We start from the raw sequence: 16650 nt of genomic DNA on the forward strand, positions 1-16650 counted from the left end.
AATAGCCTTCTTATGGCAAAAGAAAGAATAAAATAAAATTCTCCAATGCGAAGAGCAGATTTCAGAATCCATCACAACTTAGCCAGCTGTATGAAATAGTAAATTAATGGGGTATAATGAAACTATAGTAAAATCCACAGAACGGGAAGTAATACATTTCTTTTAGTTTTAATACTTCACATTATCTGTTTCCCAGCAGAAAGCACAAATTGCAAGCTTGAGAAAAAAACAAAAAAAAGTCTAATGACTGCACAAATCAAAATTTTTTTTACACATTTTAGAGTACTCTACCAAAATATTAATACATACAAATTATTTTCACATAATTATAAAACTTCTGCAAATAGTACAAAATATTAGAGGACGCAAAGCACATCACACAATATCTCAAATATTAAGATTTAACCCTATATTTTATCTAACTACAATAGAACAAAACAAGACATCAGCATTACTTTAACAAATAGAAAATTCACACACATTAAACAATGTACTGAAGAAATAAAGGAAGAAATAAAAATTTAGTAGAAGTGAGTAAAGATGAAAAAAATTACCACATATTATTAAAGTTCTAATATAAAGTAACATTATATTCACTGTTTTCATTTGTGGATATGAGAATCATTTAGAAGGTATAATAAAAAGCATTGGCTGCAGATGGAAACTTGAAACTTGAAAGGTAAGGATATAGACAGGCAGTGGTGGCACATACCTTTAATCCCAGCACTTGGGAGGCATGGGCAGGTGGATTTCTGAGTTTGAGGCCAACCTGGTCTACAGGGTGAGTTCCAGGACAGCCAGGGATACACAGAGCAACATTGTCTTGAAAAAAAGAGAAAGGTTATAATATGAAAGTAAATATGATTAACATGAACAGGGAAAATCATACATTGCAGAAGCATCAAAATTACTTATCATGTTATTTTGTGCATCCCTCTTTCCTAGGATCTAGAGTGGCATTTAAGTAAGATAAAGGAAGATATTGTTATTTCCAGAGTGCTTTGTGTAACATATGTCACTATATATACCTTGGATTCACTGTAGAGGTATTTAAATTAAACATTCAAGTAGAAAATATCATTAATACAGGAAGTAAGTTAAGATAGATATTTATTTTCCCTCCTTATCAGTTACATAAAACATTAAGCTTTGATGTCCTAAAATAATTCCTAGACTTTTCTCTCTTGTGTACATATGTCAACAATAAATGTCATATCAATCTTTCCATAAAACTAATCTTGTTCTTTAAGTATAATGTTAAAGAGATTGTAACACTGTCTGCCAATCAGGAACCATGGAAGAAATAGAAATACAGAGAGTGAACAACTTTTGCTTCATTCCATGCTTTGAGAGCAGAGGAATAACATAAGTGTTTCTTATTTCTGATTCTTTTATCCAGTGAAATAATCTGAGTTTCTGTAGAAGAAACAGCAAGAAAATGGTGATTTTTCAGCTCTTAATTCTGGCACACTTGGTTTGTACTGCCAGTCAACATCCAACCGAAATGAAACTTCAAAGTGATAAAGGCCATTCAGAAAACCAGGGAATGAAAAAAAAATGCTTGTGAGGTATTGCTGTGTGTCCATGTTTGTGCGTTCACAAACATTATTCGTTCTTATACAAGCATAAATGTTACTTGATTAGTAAATATGTTCTGATATGTCCTGTGACTTAAATAGACTGAGTTCTCTGTCTTTTTCAAATCAGAGGATTTTTAGTGTATGGAAATGTGAATGAAACAACAGTGTTTCCACAATATCTTGACTATCTTTAATTTAGTTTTCCATTGGAAAATATCACCTACATACAGGATCTCAACTATTAAATAATCTTAGTTGTGAGCTTTAGTTAAATAAAAATTGATTGTACATTAACTATTTTCTGTGCAAAAAACAATGTACTGAATATTAAGCTATTGAAGAAAAAGAAAAATAAGATAGGTTAGGAGGAAAAATTATTAGTATAAGGAAGGGTCCTCCATATCAGAACCCTAAAATTATCGTAAAATGCTTGGCACCCTGACATGCACCAGTAACCCCAGTGCAGAGATGACAGAGGCAAGAGCATACTTTAGTTTCACTCTCCACATAATATAATGAATTTGTGAGTTCCAAACAGATGGGAAATCTTTCTCAAAACATTAAAGTAGACACTAGGCCTAGTGGTACATGCCTTAATCCATGCACTAGGAAGGCAGAGTCAGGTGGATCTTTGTGAGTTCATGGTCACTCTGGTCTACAAAGTAAGTCTATAAAGTAAGTCCAGGATATGTAGGGCTTTGTTACACAAAGAAACCCTATCTCAATATAACTAAGCAAGAGACCCAGTTTTGACTATAAGCTGCCATAGACATATATTTGTGAATATTATTCTACACAAACAAACATGCACACATTAACAGGACTTAATGACAAACATACATTTATGCACACACACACACATACCACACAGACACACACACACAGACACACACACACACACAGACACACACACACAGACACACACACACACACAGACACACACACACACACAGACACACACACACAGACACACACTCACAGACACACACACACAAACACACACACAGACACACACACACACACAGACACACACACACACACTCACAGACACACACAGAGACACACACTCACAGACACACACACACAGACACAGACACACACACACAGAAACACACACACAGACACACACACACAGACACACACACACACAGACACACACAGACAGACACGCACACACACACACACACAAAGAAACTGTGCAATGGCCTGCCTAAATGGACTTTCTCTTCCTGGATTTTAGGAAATTTTCACTCAGTTTACCCTAGCATCTAGTGATGGAGAGATGACAAAAGAAAATGGACTTCTCAGAAATAATAGTTGTATTCTCTTAATGGTAATTATTCTAAGAAAATTATCTGTCACTTTTTACACAGTTTAAGCATTTCTTTAAGATTAAAAGTACCGAATTATTGTGTGCAAAACACACATCAATATGCTGGGATATAGGTGGCTATTAGGATAATTTGATAGTATTAATATACTTGGTCATGATTTCTAGGATTATGTTAGAATATCAACATCTATGTGAATACATTTTATAATTTCAAAGTAATTTCTTTGCATGTATCTGCATGTAGATTAAATATTAAGACAGTAAGAATGGAATCTTGCCACTGAAGTGACATTATTTTTGTATATCTAGCATAAACTGTTATTTGTTGTTCCTATTTAAAAATTTTTTCTTTTGGAAATTAAGATTACACATGTCCCAAACTATTCATGATAATCCAAGACAACTACAGATGAAATAGAATTTATGTTTCTTCTACATCTATGTCTGTCTCTCCACCTATGGAACTGTAAGCCATGCATTGTTGTCTAATTTATCTTAGATTATCAAATATAAATACATATATATGTCAAATATATATCAAATATATACTTATATATTTGAAAAGAGTCTACAGAAACACAAATGAAGTAATATATAGTGTGACACCTGTTTAAACTTTCAGCACCCAACAGTAACAGCTAAAATCTCCATAATTTCATAGCAGATCTGATTTCTGTACTAAACTACAGCGCTGCTAGAGCTACAAAAATTGTCTCAAAAATATCCAGCCATGAACCTAAACAAAAGATACTGCAAATTTCATTTCATACAAAAAAGTACTGTACTAAAAACTGAATACTACCTTTCAATACAGACAGTTTTAAGCAAGATGCAAATATTTGAAAAGTTTTGACTATAACTGTAACATTTAGCATTCATTTTCTACTTAAGATATCCTATAATCCACAGGAAAAAGAAAGACAAACAAAAGAATTAACAATTGAGTGATTGTTATTACCAAGATGATCTGTGGACATGTTTATGTGGGATTTTTAAAATTTCTGTTGGTGGGGAGAGTGGACCACTGTGAGGTTCAGTCAGCACTACGATTTGGTTATGGGTTATATAAGAATGCTTGTGATGCATGTGCTTATGAAAAAGTCACATAATATACATTTGAGAAGCACTTCTCCATGGTTTCCCACTTGCCTGCCTGTCACCAAGAAGTGTTTAAAACCAAGATCCTGTTCTCCACCATCTTCTTTTTCATCAGAATGTTTTATGATAGAAGCACTGAAACTAGAATAAATACTGATGATATGGTGCTCACTATAGAAAGAAAAATATGAATATTTAAGAAAACACATGCATCAAATCTTTAAAATTCAAAAAGTGAGTCAGAACACACTCAGATATATGACCAGAAGCAAAAACAAAGAAAATCCTTTTATAGCATATGTGCTTATACAGGGTTTTGCTAACTGAATATGGACATTCAAATTTATAAATGTATATTTACACTCTAGAAACAAGCACTATTTTTAATGATAGAATCTAGTGAAAGCTAATTGTGCATATGTCAGAAAAAGCCCATTCCAGCAACTGAGGAGTTGAGTAAGGTGGAACAGGATTTTGCTGGTCAGCAGAGCTTTAGATTAAATTGAGGACTAGCCTGACCTTGTGAACCCTGACTTTCAGTGAAAAATAAAAGAAAGCACAAAAGACAAGAGAGAAAGCAAAATATTATTTTGAGAGTCTACGATATCATTTGAATTTTGTCTACATTTTCTTAGCATGGTCTCATCAAATGTATAAAAAGATGATTACTGAAGAACTTGACACAACAGGAAGGATTAAGAGAAAAGAATAACCATAGAGTATTATGAACATTTGAAAATGAGCATATGTATGTATACTACAGAGAAGGAATGCTAACATATGTTTTAGAAGTGAATCTGGAAGTAGAAAATGACACCTTTTGTCAATGAAATATCTGAATATGTCAATGGGAGGGATTAATACATTAATTTATATTTGTGTTTCAGATTAAAGAGCAGTGTTCAAAATGTTTATATTGAACATGCCTTTCTCTTAAAATACTGATAATACAACTCATTTTTATAAATATGATAAAAACGATGTCCCCCAAGTATTATATTAGAGGATAAAATATTTTTGGTGAATCAGAACATGGTTGTAGTATTTCAAGTATTAGGTAGAGAGTATGAGAATCATATTGTCTGTGTTTGTCAGTCTGTATGCAAAATCAACTGCAAATTGCAAATGTCATCCTCAGTTAAAGGTTGATAAAAGGTGAAGTGGGCCTTTGACAAGTTTGATACTTTATGACACCAGTATTTATAATACTGAAGCAAACAATGTATAAGTTAGTAAAATTTTTTTGGAGATAAAATAAATTATAAGAATATGCATTGTAGAGAACTTAGGAAATTAGTCTGAACAGGTGAGAGGGTGCGCCAGAGAACCGGACAGCTTCTGGGAAAGGCGGAAGCACAGAGCCACTGAGGCAGCACCCTTGGCTGGCCGCAGACAGCCGGCACCGTCCGAACCAGAGGACAGGTGTCCGCATGGCTTGGAGGCGGCCTCAGCCTCAGGAGCAGCGGTCGCCACCTTGGTTCCGGGACTTCCTGGAACTTAGGAATTTAGTCTGCACAGGTGAGAGTCTGCACCACAGAAGCTGACAGCTTCTGGGAACTGACAAAGCAACACAGCTTCTGAGAAAGGCCCTGTTTTGGGCCTTCTTCTTCGGCACACCTTCCCTGTAAGAGAGCTTGCCAGCAGAGAGTGCTCTGAGCACTGAAACTCAGAGGAGAGAATCTGTCTCCCAGGTCTGCTGAGAGACGGTAACAGAATCACCAGAAGAACAATCTCTAAACAGAGTCAACTATAACTACTAACTCCAGAGATTACCAGATGGCGAAAGGTAAACGTAGGAATCTTACTAACAGGAACCAAGACCACTCACCATCATCAGAACCCAGCACTCCCACTTCGTCCAGTCCAGGACACTCCAACACACCCGAAAACCTAGACCTAGATTTAAAAGCATATCTCATGATGATGGTAGAGGACATCAAGAAGGACTTTAATAAATCACTTAAAGAAATACAGGAGAACACTGCTAAAGAGTTACAAGTCCTTAAAGAAAAACAGGAAAACACAATCAAACAGGTAGAAGTCCTTACAGAAAAAGAGGAAAAAACATACAAACAGGTGATGGAAATGAACAAAACCATACTAGAACTAAAAAGGGAAGTAGACACAATAAAGGAAACCCAAAGCGAGGCAACGCTGGAGATAGAAACCCTAGGAAAGAGATCTGGAACCATAGATGCGAGCATCAGCAACAGAATACAAGAAATGGAAGAGAGAATCTCAGGTGCAGAAGATTGCATAGAGAACATCGACACAACAGTCAAAGAAAATACAAAATGCAAAAGGATCCTAACTCAAAACATCCAGGTAATCCAGGACACAATGAGAAGACCAAACCTACGGATAATAGGAATTGATGAGAATGAAGATTTTCAAGTTAGGGCCAGCTAATATCTTCAACAAAATAATAGAAGAAAACTTCCCAAATCTAAAGAAAGAGATGCCCATGACCATACAAGAAGCCTACTGAACTACAAATAGACTGGACCAGAAAAGAAATTCCTCCAGACACATAATAATCAGAACAACAAATGCACTAAATAAACATAGAATACTAAAAGCAGTAAGGGAAAAAGGTCAAGTAACATATAAAGGCAAGCCTATCAGAATTACACCAGATTTCTCACCAGAGACTATGAAAGCCAGAAGAGCCTGGACAGATGTTATACAGACACTAAGAGAACACAAATGCCAGCCCAGGCTACTATACCCAGCCAAACTCTCAATTACCATAGATGGAGAAACCAAAGTATTCCATGACAAAACCAAATTCACACATTATCTCTCCACGAATCCAGCCCTTCAAAGGATAATATCAGAAAAAAACCAATACAAGAACGGGAACAACGCCCTAGAAAAAACAGGAAGGTAATCCCTCAACAAACCTTAAAGAAAACAGCTACAAGAACAGAATGCCAACTTTAACAACAAAAATAACAGGAAGCAACAATTACTTTTCCTTAATATCTCTGAACATCAATGGTCTCAACTCCCCAATAAAAAGACATATACTAACAAAACTGGCTACACAAACAAGACCCAACATTTTGCTGCTTACAGGAAAGACATCTCAGAGAAAAAGATAGACACTACCTCAGAATGAAAGGCTGGAAAACAATTTTCCAAGCAAATGGTATGAAGAAACAAGCTGGAGTAGCCATCCTAATATCTAATAAGATTGACTTCCATCCCAAAGTCATCAAAAAAGACAAGGAGGGGCACTTCGATCTCATCAAAGGTAAAATCCTCCAAGAGGAACTCTCTATTCTGAATATCTATGCTCCAAATACAAGGGCAGCCACATTCATTAAAGAAACTTTAGTAAAGCTCAAAGCACACATTGCACCTCACACAATAATAGTGGGAGACTTCAACACACCACTTACACCAATGGACAGATCATGGAAACTGAAACAAAACAGGGACACACTAAAACTAACAGAAGTGATGAAACAAATGGATCTGACAGATATCTACAGAACATTTTATCCTAAAACAAAAGGATATACCTTCTTCTCAGCACCTCATGGTACCTTCTCCAAAATTGACTACATAATACGTTACAAATCAGGCCACAACAGATTCAAAAATATTGAAATTGTCCCATGTATCCTATCTGATCACCATGCACTAAGGCTGATCTTCAATCACAAAAAAAATATAATAGAAAGCCAACACTCACGTGGAAACTGAACACACTCTTCTCAATGATACCTTGGTCAAGGAAGGAATAAAGAAAGAAATTAAAGACTTTTTAGAGTTTAATAAAAATGAAGCCACAATGTACCCAAACCTTTGGGACACAATGAAAGCATTTCTAAGAGGGAAACTCATAGCTCTGAGTGCCTCCAAGAAGAAACGGGAGAGAGCACATACTAGCAGCTTGACAACACATCTAAAAGCTCTAGAAAAAAAGAAAGCAAATTCACCCAAGAGGAGTAGATGGCAGGAAATAATCAAACTCAGGGGTGAAATCAACCAAGTGGAAACAAGAAGAACTATTCAAAGAATTAACCAAACGAGGAGTTGGTTCTTTGAGAAAATCAACAAGATAGATAAACCCTTAGCTAAACTCACTAGAAGGCACAGAGACAAAATCCTAATTAACAAAATCAGAAATGAAAAGGGAGACATAACAACAGATCCTGAAGAAATCCAAAACACCATCAGATCCTTCTACAAAAGTCTATACTCACCAAAACTGGAAAACCTGGATGAAATGGACAAATTTCTGGACAGATACCAGGTACCAAAGTTGAATCAGGATCAAGATGAACATCTAAACAGTCCCATATCACCTAAAGAAATAGAAGAAGTTATTAATAGTCTCCCAGCCCAAAAAAGCCCAGGACCAGACAGGTTTAGTGCAGAGTTCTATCAGACCTTCAAAGAAGATCTAATTCCAGTTCTGCACGAACTTTTTCACAAGATATAAGTAGAAGGTACTCTACCCAACTCATTTTATGAAGCCACTATTACTCTGATACCTAAACCACAGAAAGATCCAACAAAGAAATAGAACTTCAGTCCAGTTTCTCTTATGAATATCGATGCAAAAATCCTCAATAAAATTCTCGCTAACCGAATCCAAGAACACATTAAAGCAATCATCCATCCTGACCAAGTAGGTTTTATTCCAGGGATGCAGGGATGGTTTAATATACGAAAATCCATCAATGTAATCCATTATATAAACAAACTCAAAGACAAAAACCACATGATCATCTCGTTAGATGCAGAAAAAGCATTTGACAAGATCCAACACCCATTCATGATAAAAGTTCTGGAAAGATCAGGAATTCAAGGCCCATACCTAAACATGATAAAAGCAATCTACAGCAAACCAGTAGCCAACATCAAAGTAAATGGTGAGAAGCTGGACGCAATTCCACTAAAATCAGGGACTAGACAAGGTTGCCCACTTTCTCCCTATCTTTTCAACAAAGTACTTGAAGTATTAGCCAGAGCAATTCGACAACAAAAGGAGATCAAGGGGATACAAATTGGAAAAGAGGAAGTCAAAATATCACTTTTTGCAGATGATATGATAGTATATATAAGTGACCCCAAAAATTCCACCAGAGAACTCCTAAACCTGATAAACAGCTTCAGTGAAGTAGCTGGATATAAAATAAACTTAAACAAGTCAATGGCCTTTCTCTATACAAAGAATAAACAGGCTGAGAAAGAAATTAGGGAAACAACACCCTTCTCAATAGTCACAAATAATATAAAATATCTCGGCGTGACTCTAACTAAGGAAATGAAAGATCTGTATGATATGAACTTCAAGTCTCTAAAGAAAGAAATAAAAGAAGATCTCAGAAGATGGAAGGATCTCCCATGCTCATGGATTGGCAGGATCAACATTGTAAAAATGGCTATCTTGCCAAAAGCAATCTACAGATTCAATGCAATCCCCATCAAAATTCCAACTCAATTCTTCAATGAATTAGAAGGAGCAATTTGCAAATTCATCTGGAATAACAAAAAACCTAGGATAGCAAAAACTCTTCTCAAGGATAAAAGAACTTCTGTTGGAATCACCATGCCTGACCTAACGCTTTACTACAGAGCAATTGTGATAAAAACTGCATGGTACTGGTATAGAGACAGACAAGTAGACCAATGGAGTAGAATTGAAGACCCAGAAATGAACCCACACACCTATGGTCACTTGATCTTCGACAAGGGAGCTAAAACCATCCAGTGGAAGAAAGACAGCATTTTCAACAATTGGTGCTGGCACAACTGGTTGTTATCGTGTAGAAGAATGCGAATCGATCCATACTTATCTCCTTGTACTAAGGTCAAATCTAAGTGGATCAAGGAACTTCACATAAAACCAGAGACACTGAAACTTATAGAGGAGAAAGTGGGGAAAAGCCTTGAAGATATGGGCACAGGGGGAAAATTCCTGAAGAGAACAGCAATGGCTTGTGCTGTAAGATCGAGAATTGACAAATGGGACCTAATGAAACTCCAAAGTTTCTGCAAGGCAAAAGACACCGTCAATAAGACAAAAAGACCACCAACAGATTGGGAAAGGATCTTTACCTATCCTAAATCTGATAGGGGACTAATATTCAACATATATAAAGAACTCAATAAGGTGGACTTCAGAAAATCAAATAACCCCATTAAAAAATGGGGCTCAGAACTGAACAAAGAATTCTCACCTGAGGAATACCGAATTGCAGAGAAGCACCTGAAAAAAATGTTCAACATCCTTAATCATCAGGGAAATGCAAATCAAAACAACCCTGAGATTCCAGGTCACACCAGTCAGAATGGCTAAGATCAAAAATTCAGGTGACAGCAGATGCTGGCGTGGATGTGGAGAAAGAGGAACACTACTCCATTGTTGGTGGGATTGCAGGCTTGTACAACCACTCTGGAAATCAGTCTGGCGGTTTCTCAGAAAATTGGACATAGTACTACCAGAGGATCCAGCAATACCTCTCCTGGGCTTCTACCCAAAAGATGCCCCAACTGGTAAGAAGGACACATGCTCCACTATGTTCATGGCAGCCTTATTTATAATAGCCCGAAGCTGGAAAGAACCCAGATGCCCCTCAACAGAGGAATGGATACAGAAAATGTGGTACATCTACACAATGGAGTACTACTCAGCTATTAAAAAGAATGAATTTATGAAATTCCTAGCCAAGTGGATGGACCTGGAGGGCATTATCCTGAGTGAGGTAACACATTCACAAAGGAACTCACACAATATGTACTCACTGATAAGTGTATATTAGCCCAAAACCTAGGATACCCAAGATATAAGATACAATTTCCTAAACACATGAAACTCAAGAAAAATGAAGACTGAAGTGTGGACACTATGCCCCTCCTTAGGAGTGGGAACAAAACACCCATGGAAGGAGTTTCAGAGACAAAGTTTGGAGCTGAGATGAAAGTATGGACCATGTAGAGACTGCCATATCCAGGGATCCACCCCATAATCAGCATCCAAACGCTGACACCATTGCATACACTAGCAAGATTTTGCTGAAAGGACCCAGATATAGCTGTCTCTTGTGAGACTATGCTGGGGCCTAGCAAACACAGAAGTGGATGCTCACAGTCAGCTAATGGATGGATCACAGTCTTCCAATGGAGGAGCTAGTGAAAGTACCCAAGGAGCTAAAGGGATCTGCAACCCTATAGGTGGAACAACATTATGAACTAACCAGTACCCTGGAACTCTTGACTCTAGCTGCATATGTATCAAAAGATGACCTAGTCGGCCATCACTGGAAAGAGAGGCCCATTGGACTTGCAAACTTTATATGCCCCAGTACAGGGGAACACCAGGGCCAAAAAGGGGGAGTGGGTGGGCAGGGGAGTGGGGGTGGGTGGATATGGGGGACTTTTGGTATAGCATTGGAAATGTAAATGAGTTAAATATCTAATAAAAAATGGAAAAAAAAGATATTTTGCCACAACAATAAAAAAAAAAAAGAAACTCCAAAGTTTCTGCAAGACAAAAGATACCGTCAATAAGACAAAAAAAACACCAACAGATTGGGAAAGGATCTTAACCTATCCTAAATCAGATAGGGGACTAATATCCAACATATATAAAGAACTTAAGCAGGTGGACTTCATAAAATCAAATAACCCCATTAAAAAATGGGGCTCAGAACTGAACAAAGATTTCTCACCTGAGGAATACAGAATGGCAGAGAAGCACCTGAAAAAAATGTTCAACATCCTTAATCATCAGGGAAATGCAAATCAAAACAACCCTGAGATTCCACCTCACACCAGTCAGAATGGCTAAGATCAAAAATTCAGGTGACAGCAGATGCTGGCGTGGATGTGGAGAAAGAGGAACACTCCTCCATTGTTGGTGGGATTGCAGGCTTGTACAACCACTCTGGAAATCAGTCTGGCGGTTCTTCAGAAAATTGGACATAGTACTACCAGAGGATCCAGCAATACCTCTCCTGGGCATATACCCAAAATTTGCCCCAACTGGTAAGAAGGACACATGCTCCACTATGTTCATAGCAGCCTTGTTTATAATAGCCAGAAGCTGGAAAGAACCCAGATGCCCCTCAACAGAGGAATGGATACAGAAAATGTGGTACATCTACACAATGGAGTACTACTCAGCTATTAAAAAGAATGAATTCATGAATTTCCTTGCCAAATGGATGGACCTGGAGGGCTTCATCCTGAGTGAGCTAACACATTCACAAAGGAATTCACACAACATGTACTCACTGATAAGTGGATATTAGCCCAAAACCTAGGATACCCAAGATATAAGATACAATTTCCTAAACACATGAAACTCAAGAAAAATGAAGACTGAAGTGTGGACACTATGCCCCTCCTTAGAAGTGAGAACAAAACACCCATGGAAGAAGTTACAGAGACAAAGTTTGGAGCTGAGATGAAAGGATGGACCATGTAGAGACTGCCATATCCAGGGATCCACCCCATAATCAGCATCCAAATGCTGACACCATTGCATACACTAGCAAGATTTTATCGAAAGGACCCAGATGTAGCTGTCTCTTGTGAGACTATGCCGGGGCCTAGCAATCACAGAAGTGGATGCTCACAGTCAGCTAATGGATGGATCACAGGGCTCCCAATGGAGGAGCTAGAGAAAGTACCCAAGTAGCTAAAGGGATCTGCAACCCTGTAGGTGAACAACATTATGAACTAACCAGTACCCCGGAGCTCTTGACTCTAGCTGCATATGTTTCAAATGATGGCCTAGTTGGCCATCACTGGAAAGAAAGGCCCATTGGACATGCAAACTTTATATGCCCCAGTACAGGGGAACTCCACGGCCAAAAAGGGGTAGTGGGTGGATAAGGGAGTGGGGGTGGGTGGGTATGGGGGACTTTTGGTATAGCATTGGAAATGTAAATGAGCTAAATACCTAATAAAAATGAAAAAATTATTTTAAACAGCAATAACAACAGCAAAAGTAGAACAAATAAAAAAACTCAAACACAAATCACTGTTCTTGACTTACAGATCAAAGACCAGAAGTGTGAAATAACATATGAGAACTAAATTTATTCACAAAGATTGAGTTGTAGCCTGTTTAGTTTTCCAGTGGTTTGTTGACCAGGCAAGGGGAGTAATGTATCAGTCTGACTAATAGTTAACTATATTTAGATTATTCATACAGATGTGAATCCAAAAAGAGTCACATTTTTTTAAACTAAACAGCAAAATCTTTTTTATTTAAGAAGAAAACTCAAAAGCTAGTGTCCAACAAAGAGGTTTGTCAGTTAACAAATGTAAGGGCACTTGATACCTTTGAAAGACCAACACACATTATGTATTGGCATCCTGGACAGTCTATGACTGTTCTTCATAAGACCTTTTAATATTTTTCTCAGAACCATTATTCAGTCTATGGTTTGTATCTGAAATTGGAGGAATGCTAATCTATGTTTTCCACTGCTGCAATAAATCATGTCCCCATAAGTTCATGGTTATATTAGCCACATATAGCTTTAATTTTCCTATTTCTCTCCCTGGCCCCATAAAATAGACCCATCTTATACATTGTTTTACCTGAGATAAAGTTCCAATCCCCAGAAGCTCAATATTTACCTTCTGAAGAGGCCAGTGGAGCCACAGGGTCATACATTGTTATTAAGTCTCCATACTTGCCAAGAATAAGTTTATTTCCTAAGTCTAATATATTCTACAAACCATGTTTATCAAACTATGCTGAACTTGTATCCCTGTGATATATACTTATCACATTTGCCTTGTTATATCCCTGAAAACATGATATATAATATTCCTTTTGCACTTTGTAATAGTGTCTTCCCAAATACTTTTATGACTCCCCTTCAGCATAAGATATTCCTTCACTTATCAGCCCCACGGACAACAATGTACCCTGAGTACTCCTATACTTCTACCCAGGTGCTAATAGTTAATTATCTGAATGGCTGATTTCTATCAATTCTAACTACTTCTTATATAAAATTTCTTAAAAGTAAGTAGGGGGCTGATCTCTGAAACCCTGACTGGGCATTTGTTCGGTTATTCCCTGGCACATTTCTAAATACAACTTTCAATAATCAGACTGCTATGAAAATGTTTTTTTCCTCATGTCTAACAGAGATTGAGATCCAATGAACTATTCTTTTTTTTTTAATTTTCAGTAGTAGAAATTTATTTATTTTTGTTATTTTTTTAATTAGATATTTTCTTTATTTACATTTCAAATGCTATCCCGAAAGTTCCCTATATCCTCCCCCTCACCCTGCTGCCATACCCACCCATAATCAGCCACCAAATCCAGACACTATTGCATATGCCAGCAAGATTTTGCTGAAAGGACCCTGATATAGCTGTCTCATGTGAGGCTATGCCAGTGCCTGGCAAATATAGAAGTGGATACTCACAGTCATCTATAGGATGGAACACAGGGCCCACAATGGAGGAGCTAGAGAAAGTACCCAAGAGCTGAAGGGGTCTGCAACCCTATAGGAGGAACAACAATATGAACTAACCAGGACCCCCAGAGCTTGTGCCTTTAGCTGCATATGTAGCAAAAGATGGCCTAGTTGACCATCATTGAGAAGAGAGGTCCCGAGGTCTTGCAAACTTTATATGCCCCAGTACAGGGGAACACCAGGGCCAAGAAGTGGGAGTGGGTGGGTAGGGGAGCAGGGTGGGGGGAGGGTATAGCAAACCAACAACAAAGAAGGTTTTATGTCAATGAAATCTAAAATAGAATATGCTCAAATAAATTTTATCTGATGTTGACCAAATTATATGTAGAGAACTAAAAAGGATTTAGTTGGGCCAATTTACAAGACACATTTTCTTTTTACTAAGTGGCTTCTTCAATATAATATCAGTAAAAATATTTAATCTATGTTCCTGAAACAGCAAATTACATTGATGAGCATCATTTACTTCTATAAACTTAATCAGTTAAATTCCATTTTGTTAGAAACAACTCAATATCCTGACATAGCAAAGAATTGCAACATGATGGAGGAACATATTTTATTATCTCATTGCTATGATTGATTTTATTCTAAATGAGACAACCAAGACAGTTTAATGAAACATTACATAACCTTAAAAATTAACTTTTGCCAAAAATGATGTCTTTCCACAGGTTTACATTTATGGTGCTAACTCACACATAGTATAATAATTGAATTTTAACACCTAAAATATGTAAATTACAAAAAGCAAGTGGTATTATATACTGCTTGTGCTGTCAAGTTATGAGAAATCAGATTTCCACTTTTATATCTGGATTATTATTTTCTGGATTATCATTTATACACGTATATGTATGTCAGAGTGTATGCTTCCTCGATGCCAGAAAGGGTGCAGGATACTCTGGAGACAGGATTACTGATGGCTAAGAGAAGAAGGAATAGAGTCAGGCCTACAAATTCTATAGTCCAGAAAAAAAAGAAAGGCAGAAATTTTCATTCCACAATTGGAGGACTCCCAGACAGGCACTTCCTGATTAGAAGTCTGTCTCCTTGAGAATATTGTGATTTTCTCAGTCTCCAATGTTCTCATTTCTAAGCTCTGCAGGTCAAACAAGGCCTCCTTATGGTGTATTTTTTGCTTCTCATAGAAAGATTCATCTCTTGGTAGGCCATGACTTGAGGAAGGTATAACTCCCTGAACACAGGCCTGAAACATCATGGGAATTAAGGCTGTCCTTGATGACTCCAACACAGGGAATGGCATATTCTAAATCCTATGTACTGAAAAATTATGGTGATTATGAAACTTGTTATTCTGGTCCAAGGTTAACAAAATATAGGTGTCCAGGTGGAGGGTCCCCTGGATGCATAAGCTCTTTCAGAAGGCCTGGTATCCCAGTCTATCCTTCTGGGTTCTCAGGAGCCTATGCTACAGGTCATGACCCAACAAAAACTGTGATTTCATCTCTCCTTTTTTCATAGGCTTTCTAGTTCTGTGTAGGTACTACTGTAAGATCAGATATTGCACATAATTTTGGGTATGAAATCCAACAGCAGAACACTTATATAAACTGCCCATCAGAGTCCAAAGTGTCTCCAAGATGATCAAATAGCCTAAGAGCAATGCTGTTTAAAGTGTGGCTCTTAGACCTCAACACTAGAATCACCTTGAAATTGTGAAACAGAAAAATGCACAGGCCCAATGTAGTCCCCTGGATCCCATAGTCTAGAGTGACACATAAATATGAAAATGTTTATGCAAAAATGCACAGAGGAGAGAAAGGAAACAATGAGAAATAGAAAGAGAGAGAGATGGAGAAAGATAGAGACAGAGAGACAAATATAGTGAAAGAGAGAAAGAAAGAAAGAAAGAAAGAAAGAAAGAAAGAGAGAAAGAAAGAAAGAGCACAATAGGATGCAGAAGAAATGGATTGAGCAATATTGTCTCAGAGTATAAGGAACAAAGAACAGGATGAAGGATAATGACCCAAGAGACAAAAGACTTATCAATTCACCACACTGAATGGTCAAAAGACAACTTGAGCTGGCAAAAGTATCTGTCCCATCCAGCAGGACCCAGTTATTTGTGGATACAAGGGGGACCACAAACCTGGAAGAGAAATGGGCAGAAGGGAAAGAGAAGCAGAGACCAAGGAGGGAATTCCTGTCA

This window comes from Mus musculus, chromosome Y (assembly GCF_000001635.26).
Source record: "Mus musculus strain C57BL/6J chromosome Y, GRCm38.p6 C57BL/6J".
NCBI lineage: Eukaryota > Metazoa > Chordata > Mammalia > Rodentia > Muridae > Mus > Mus musculus.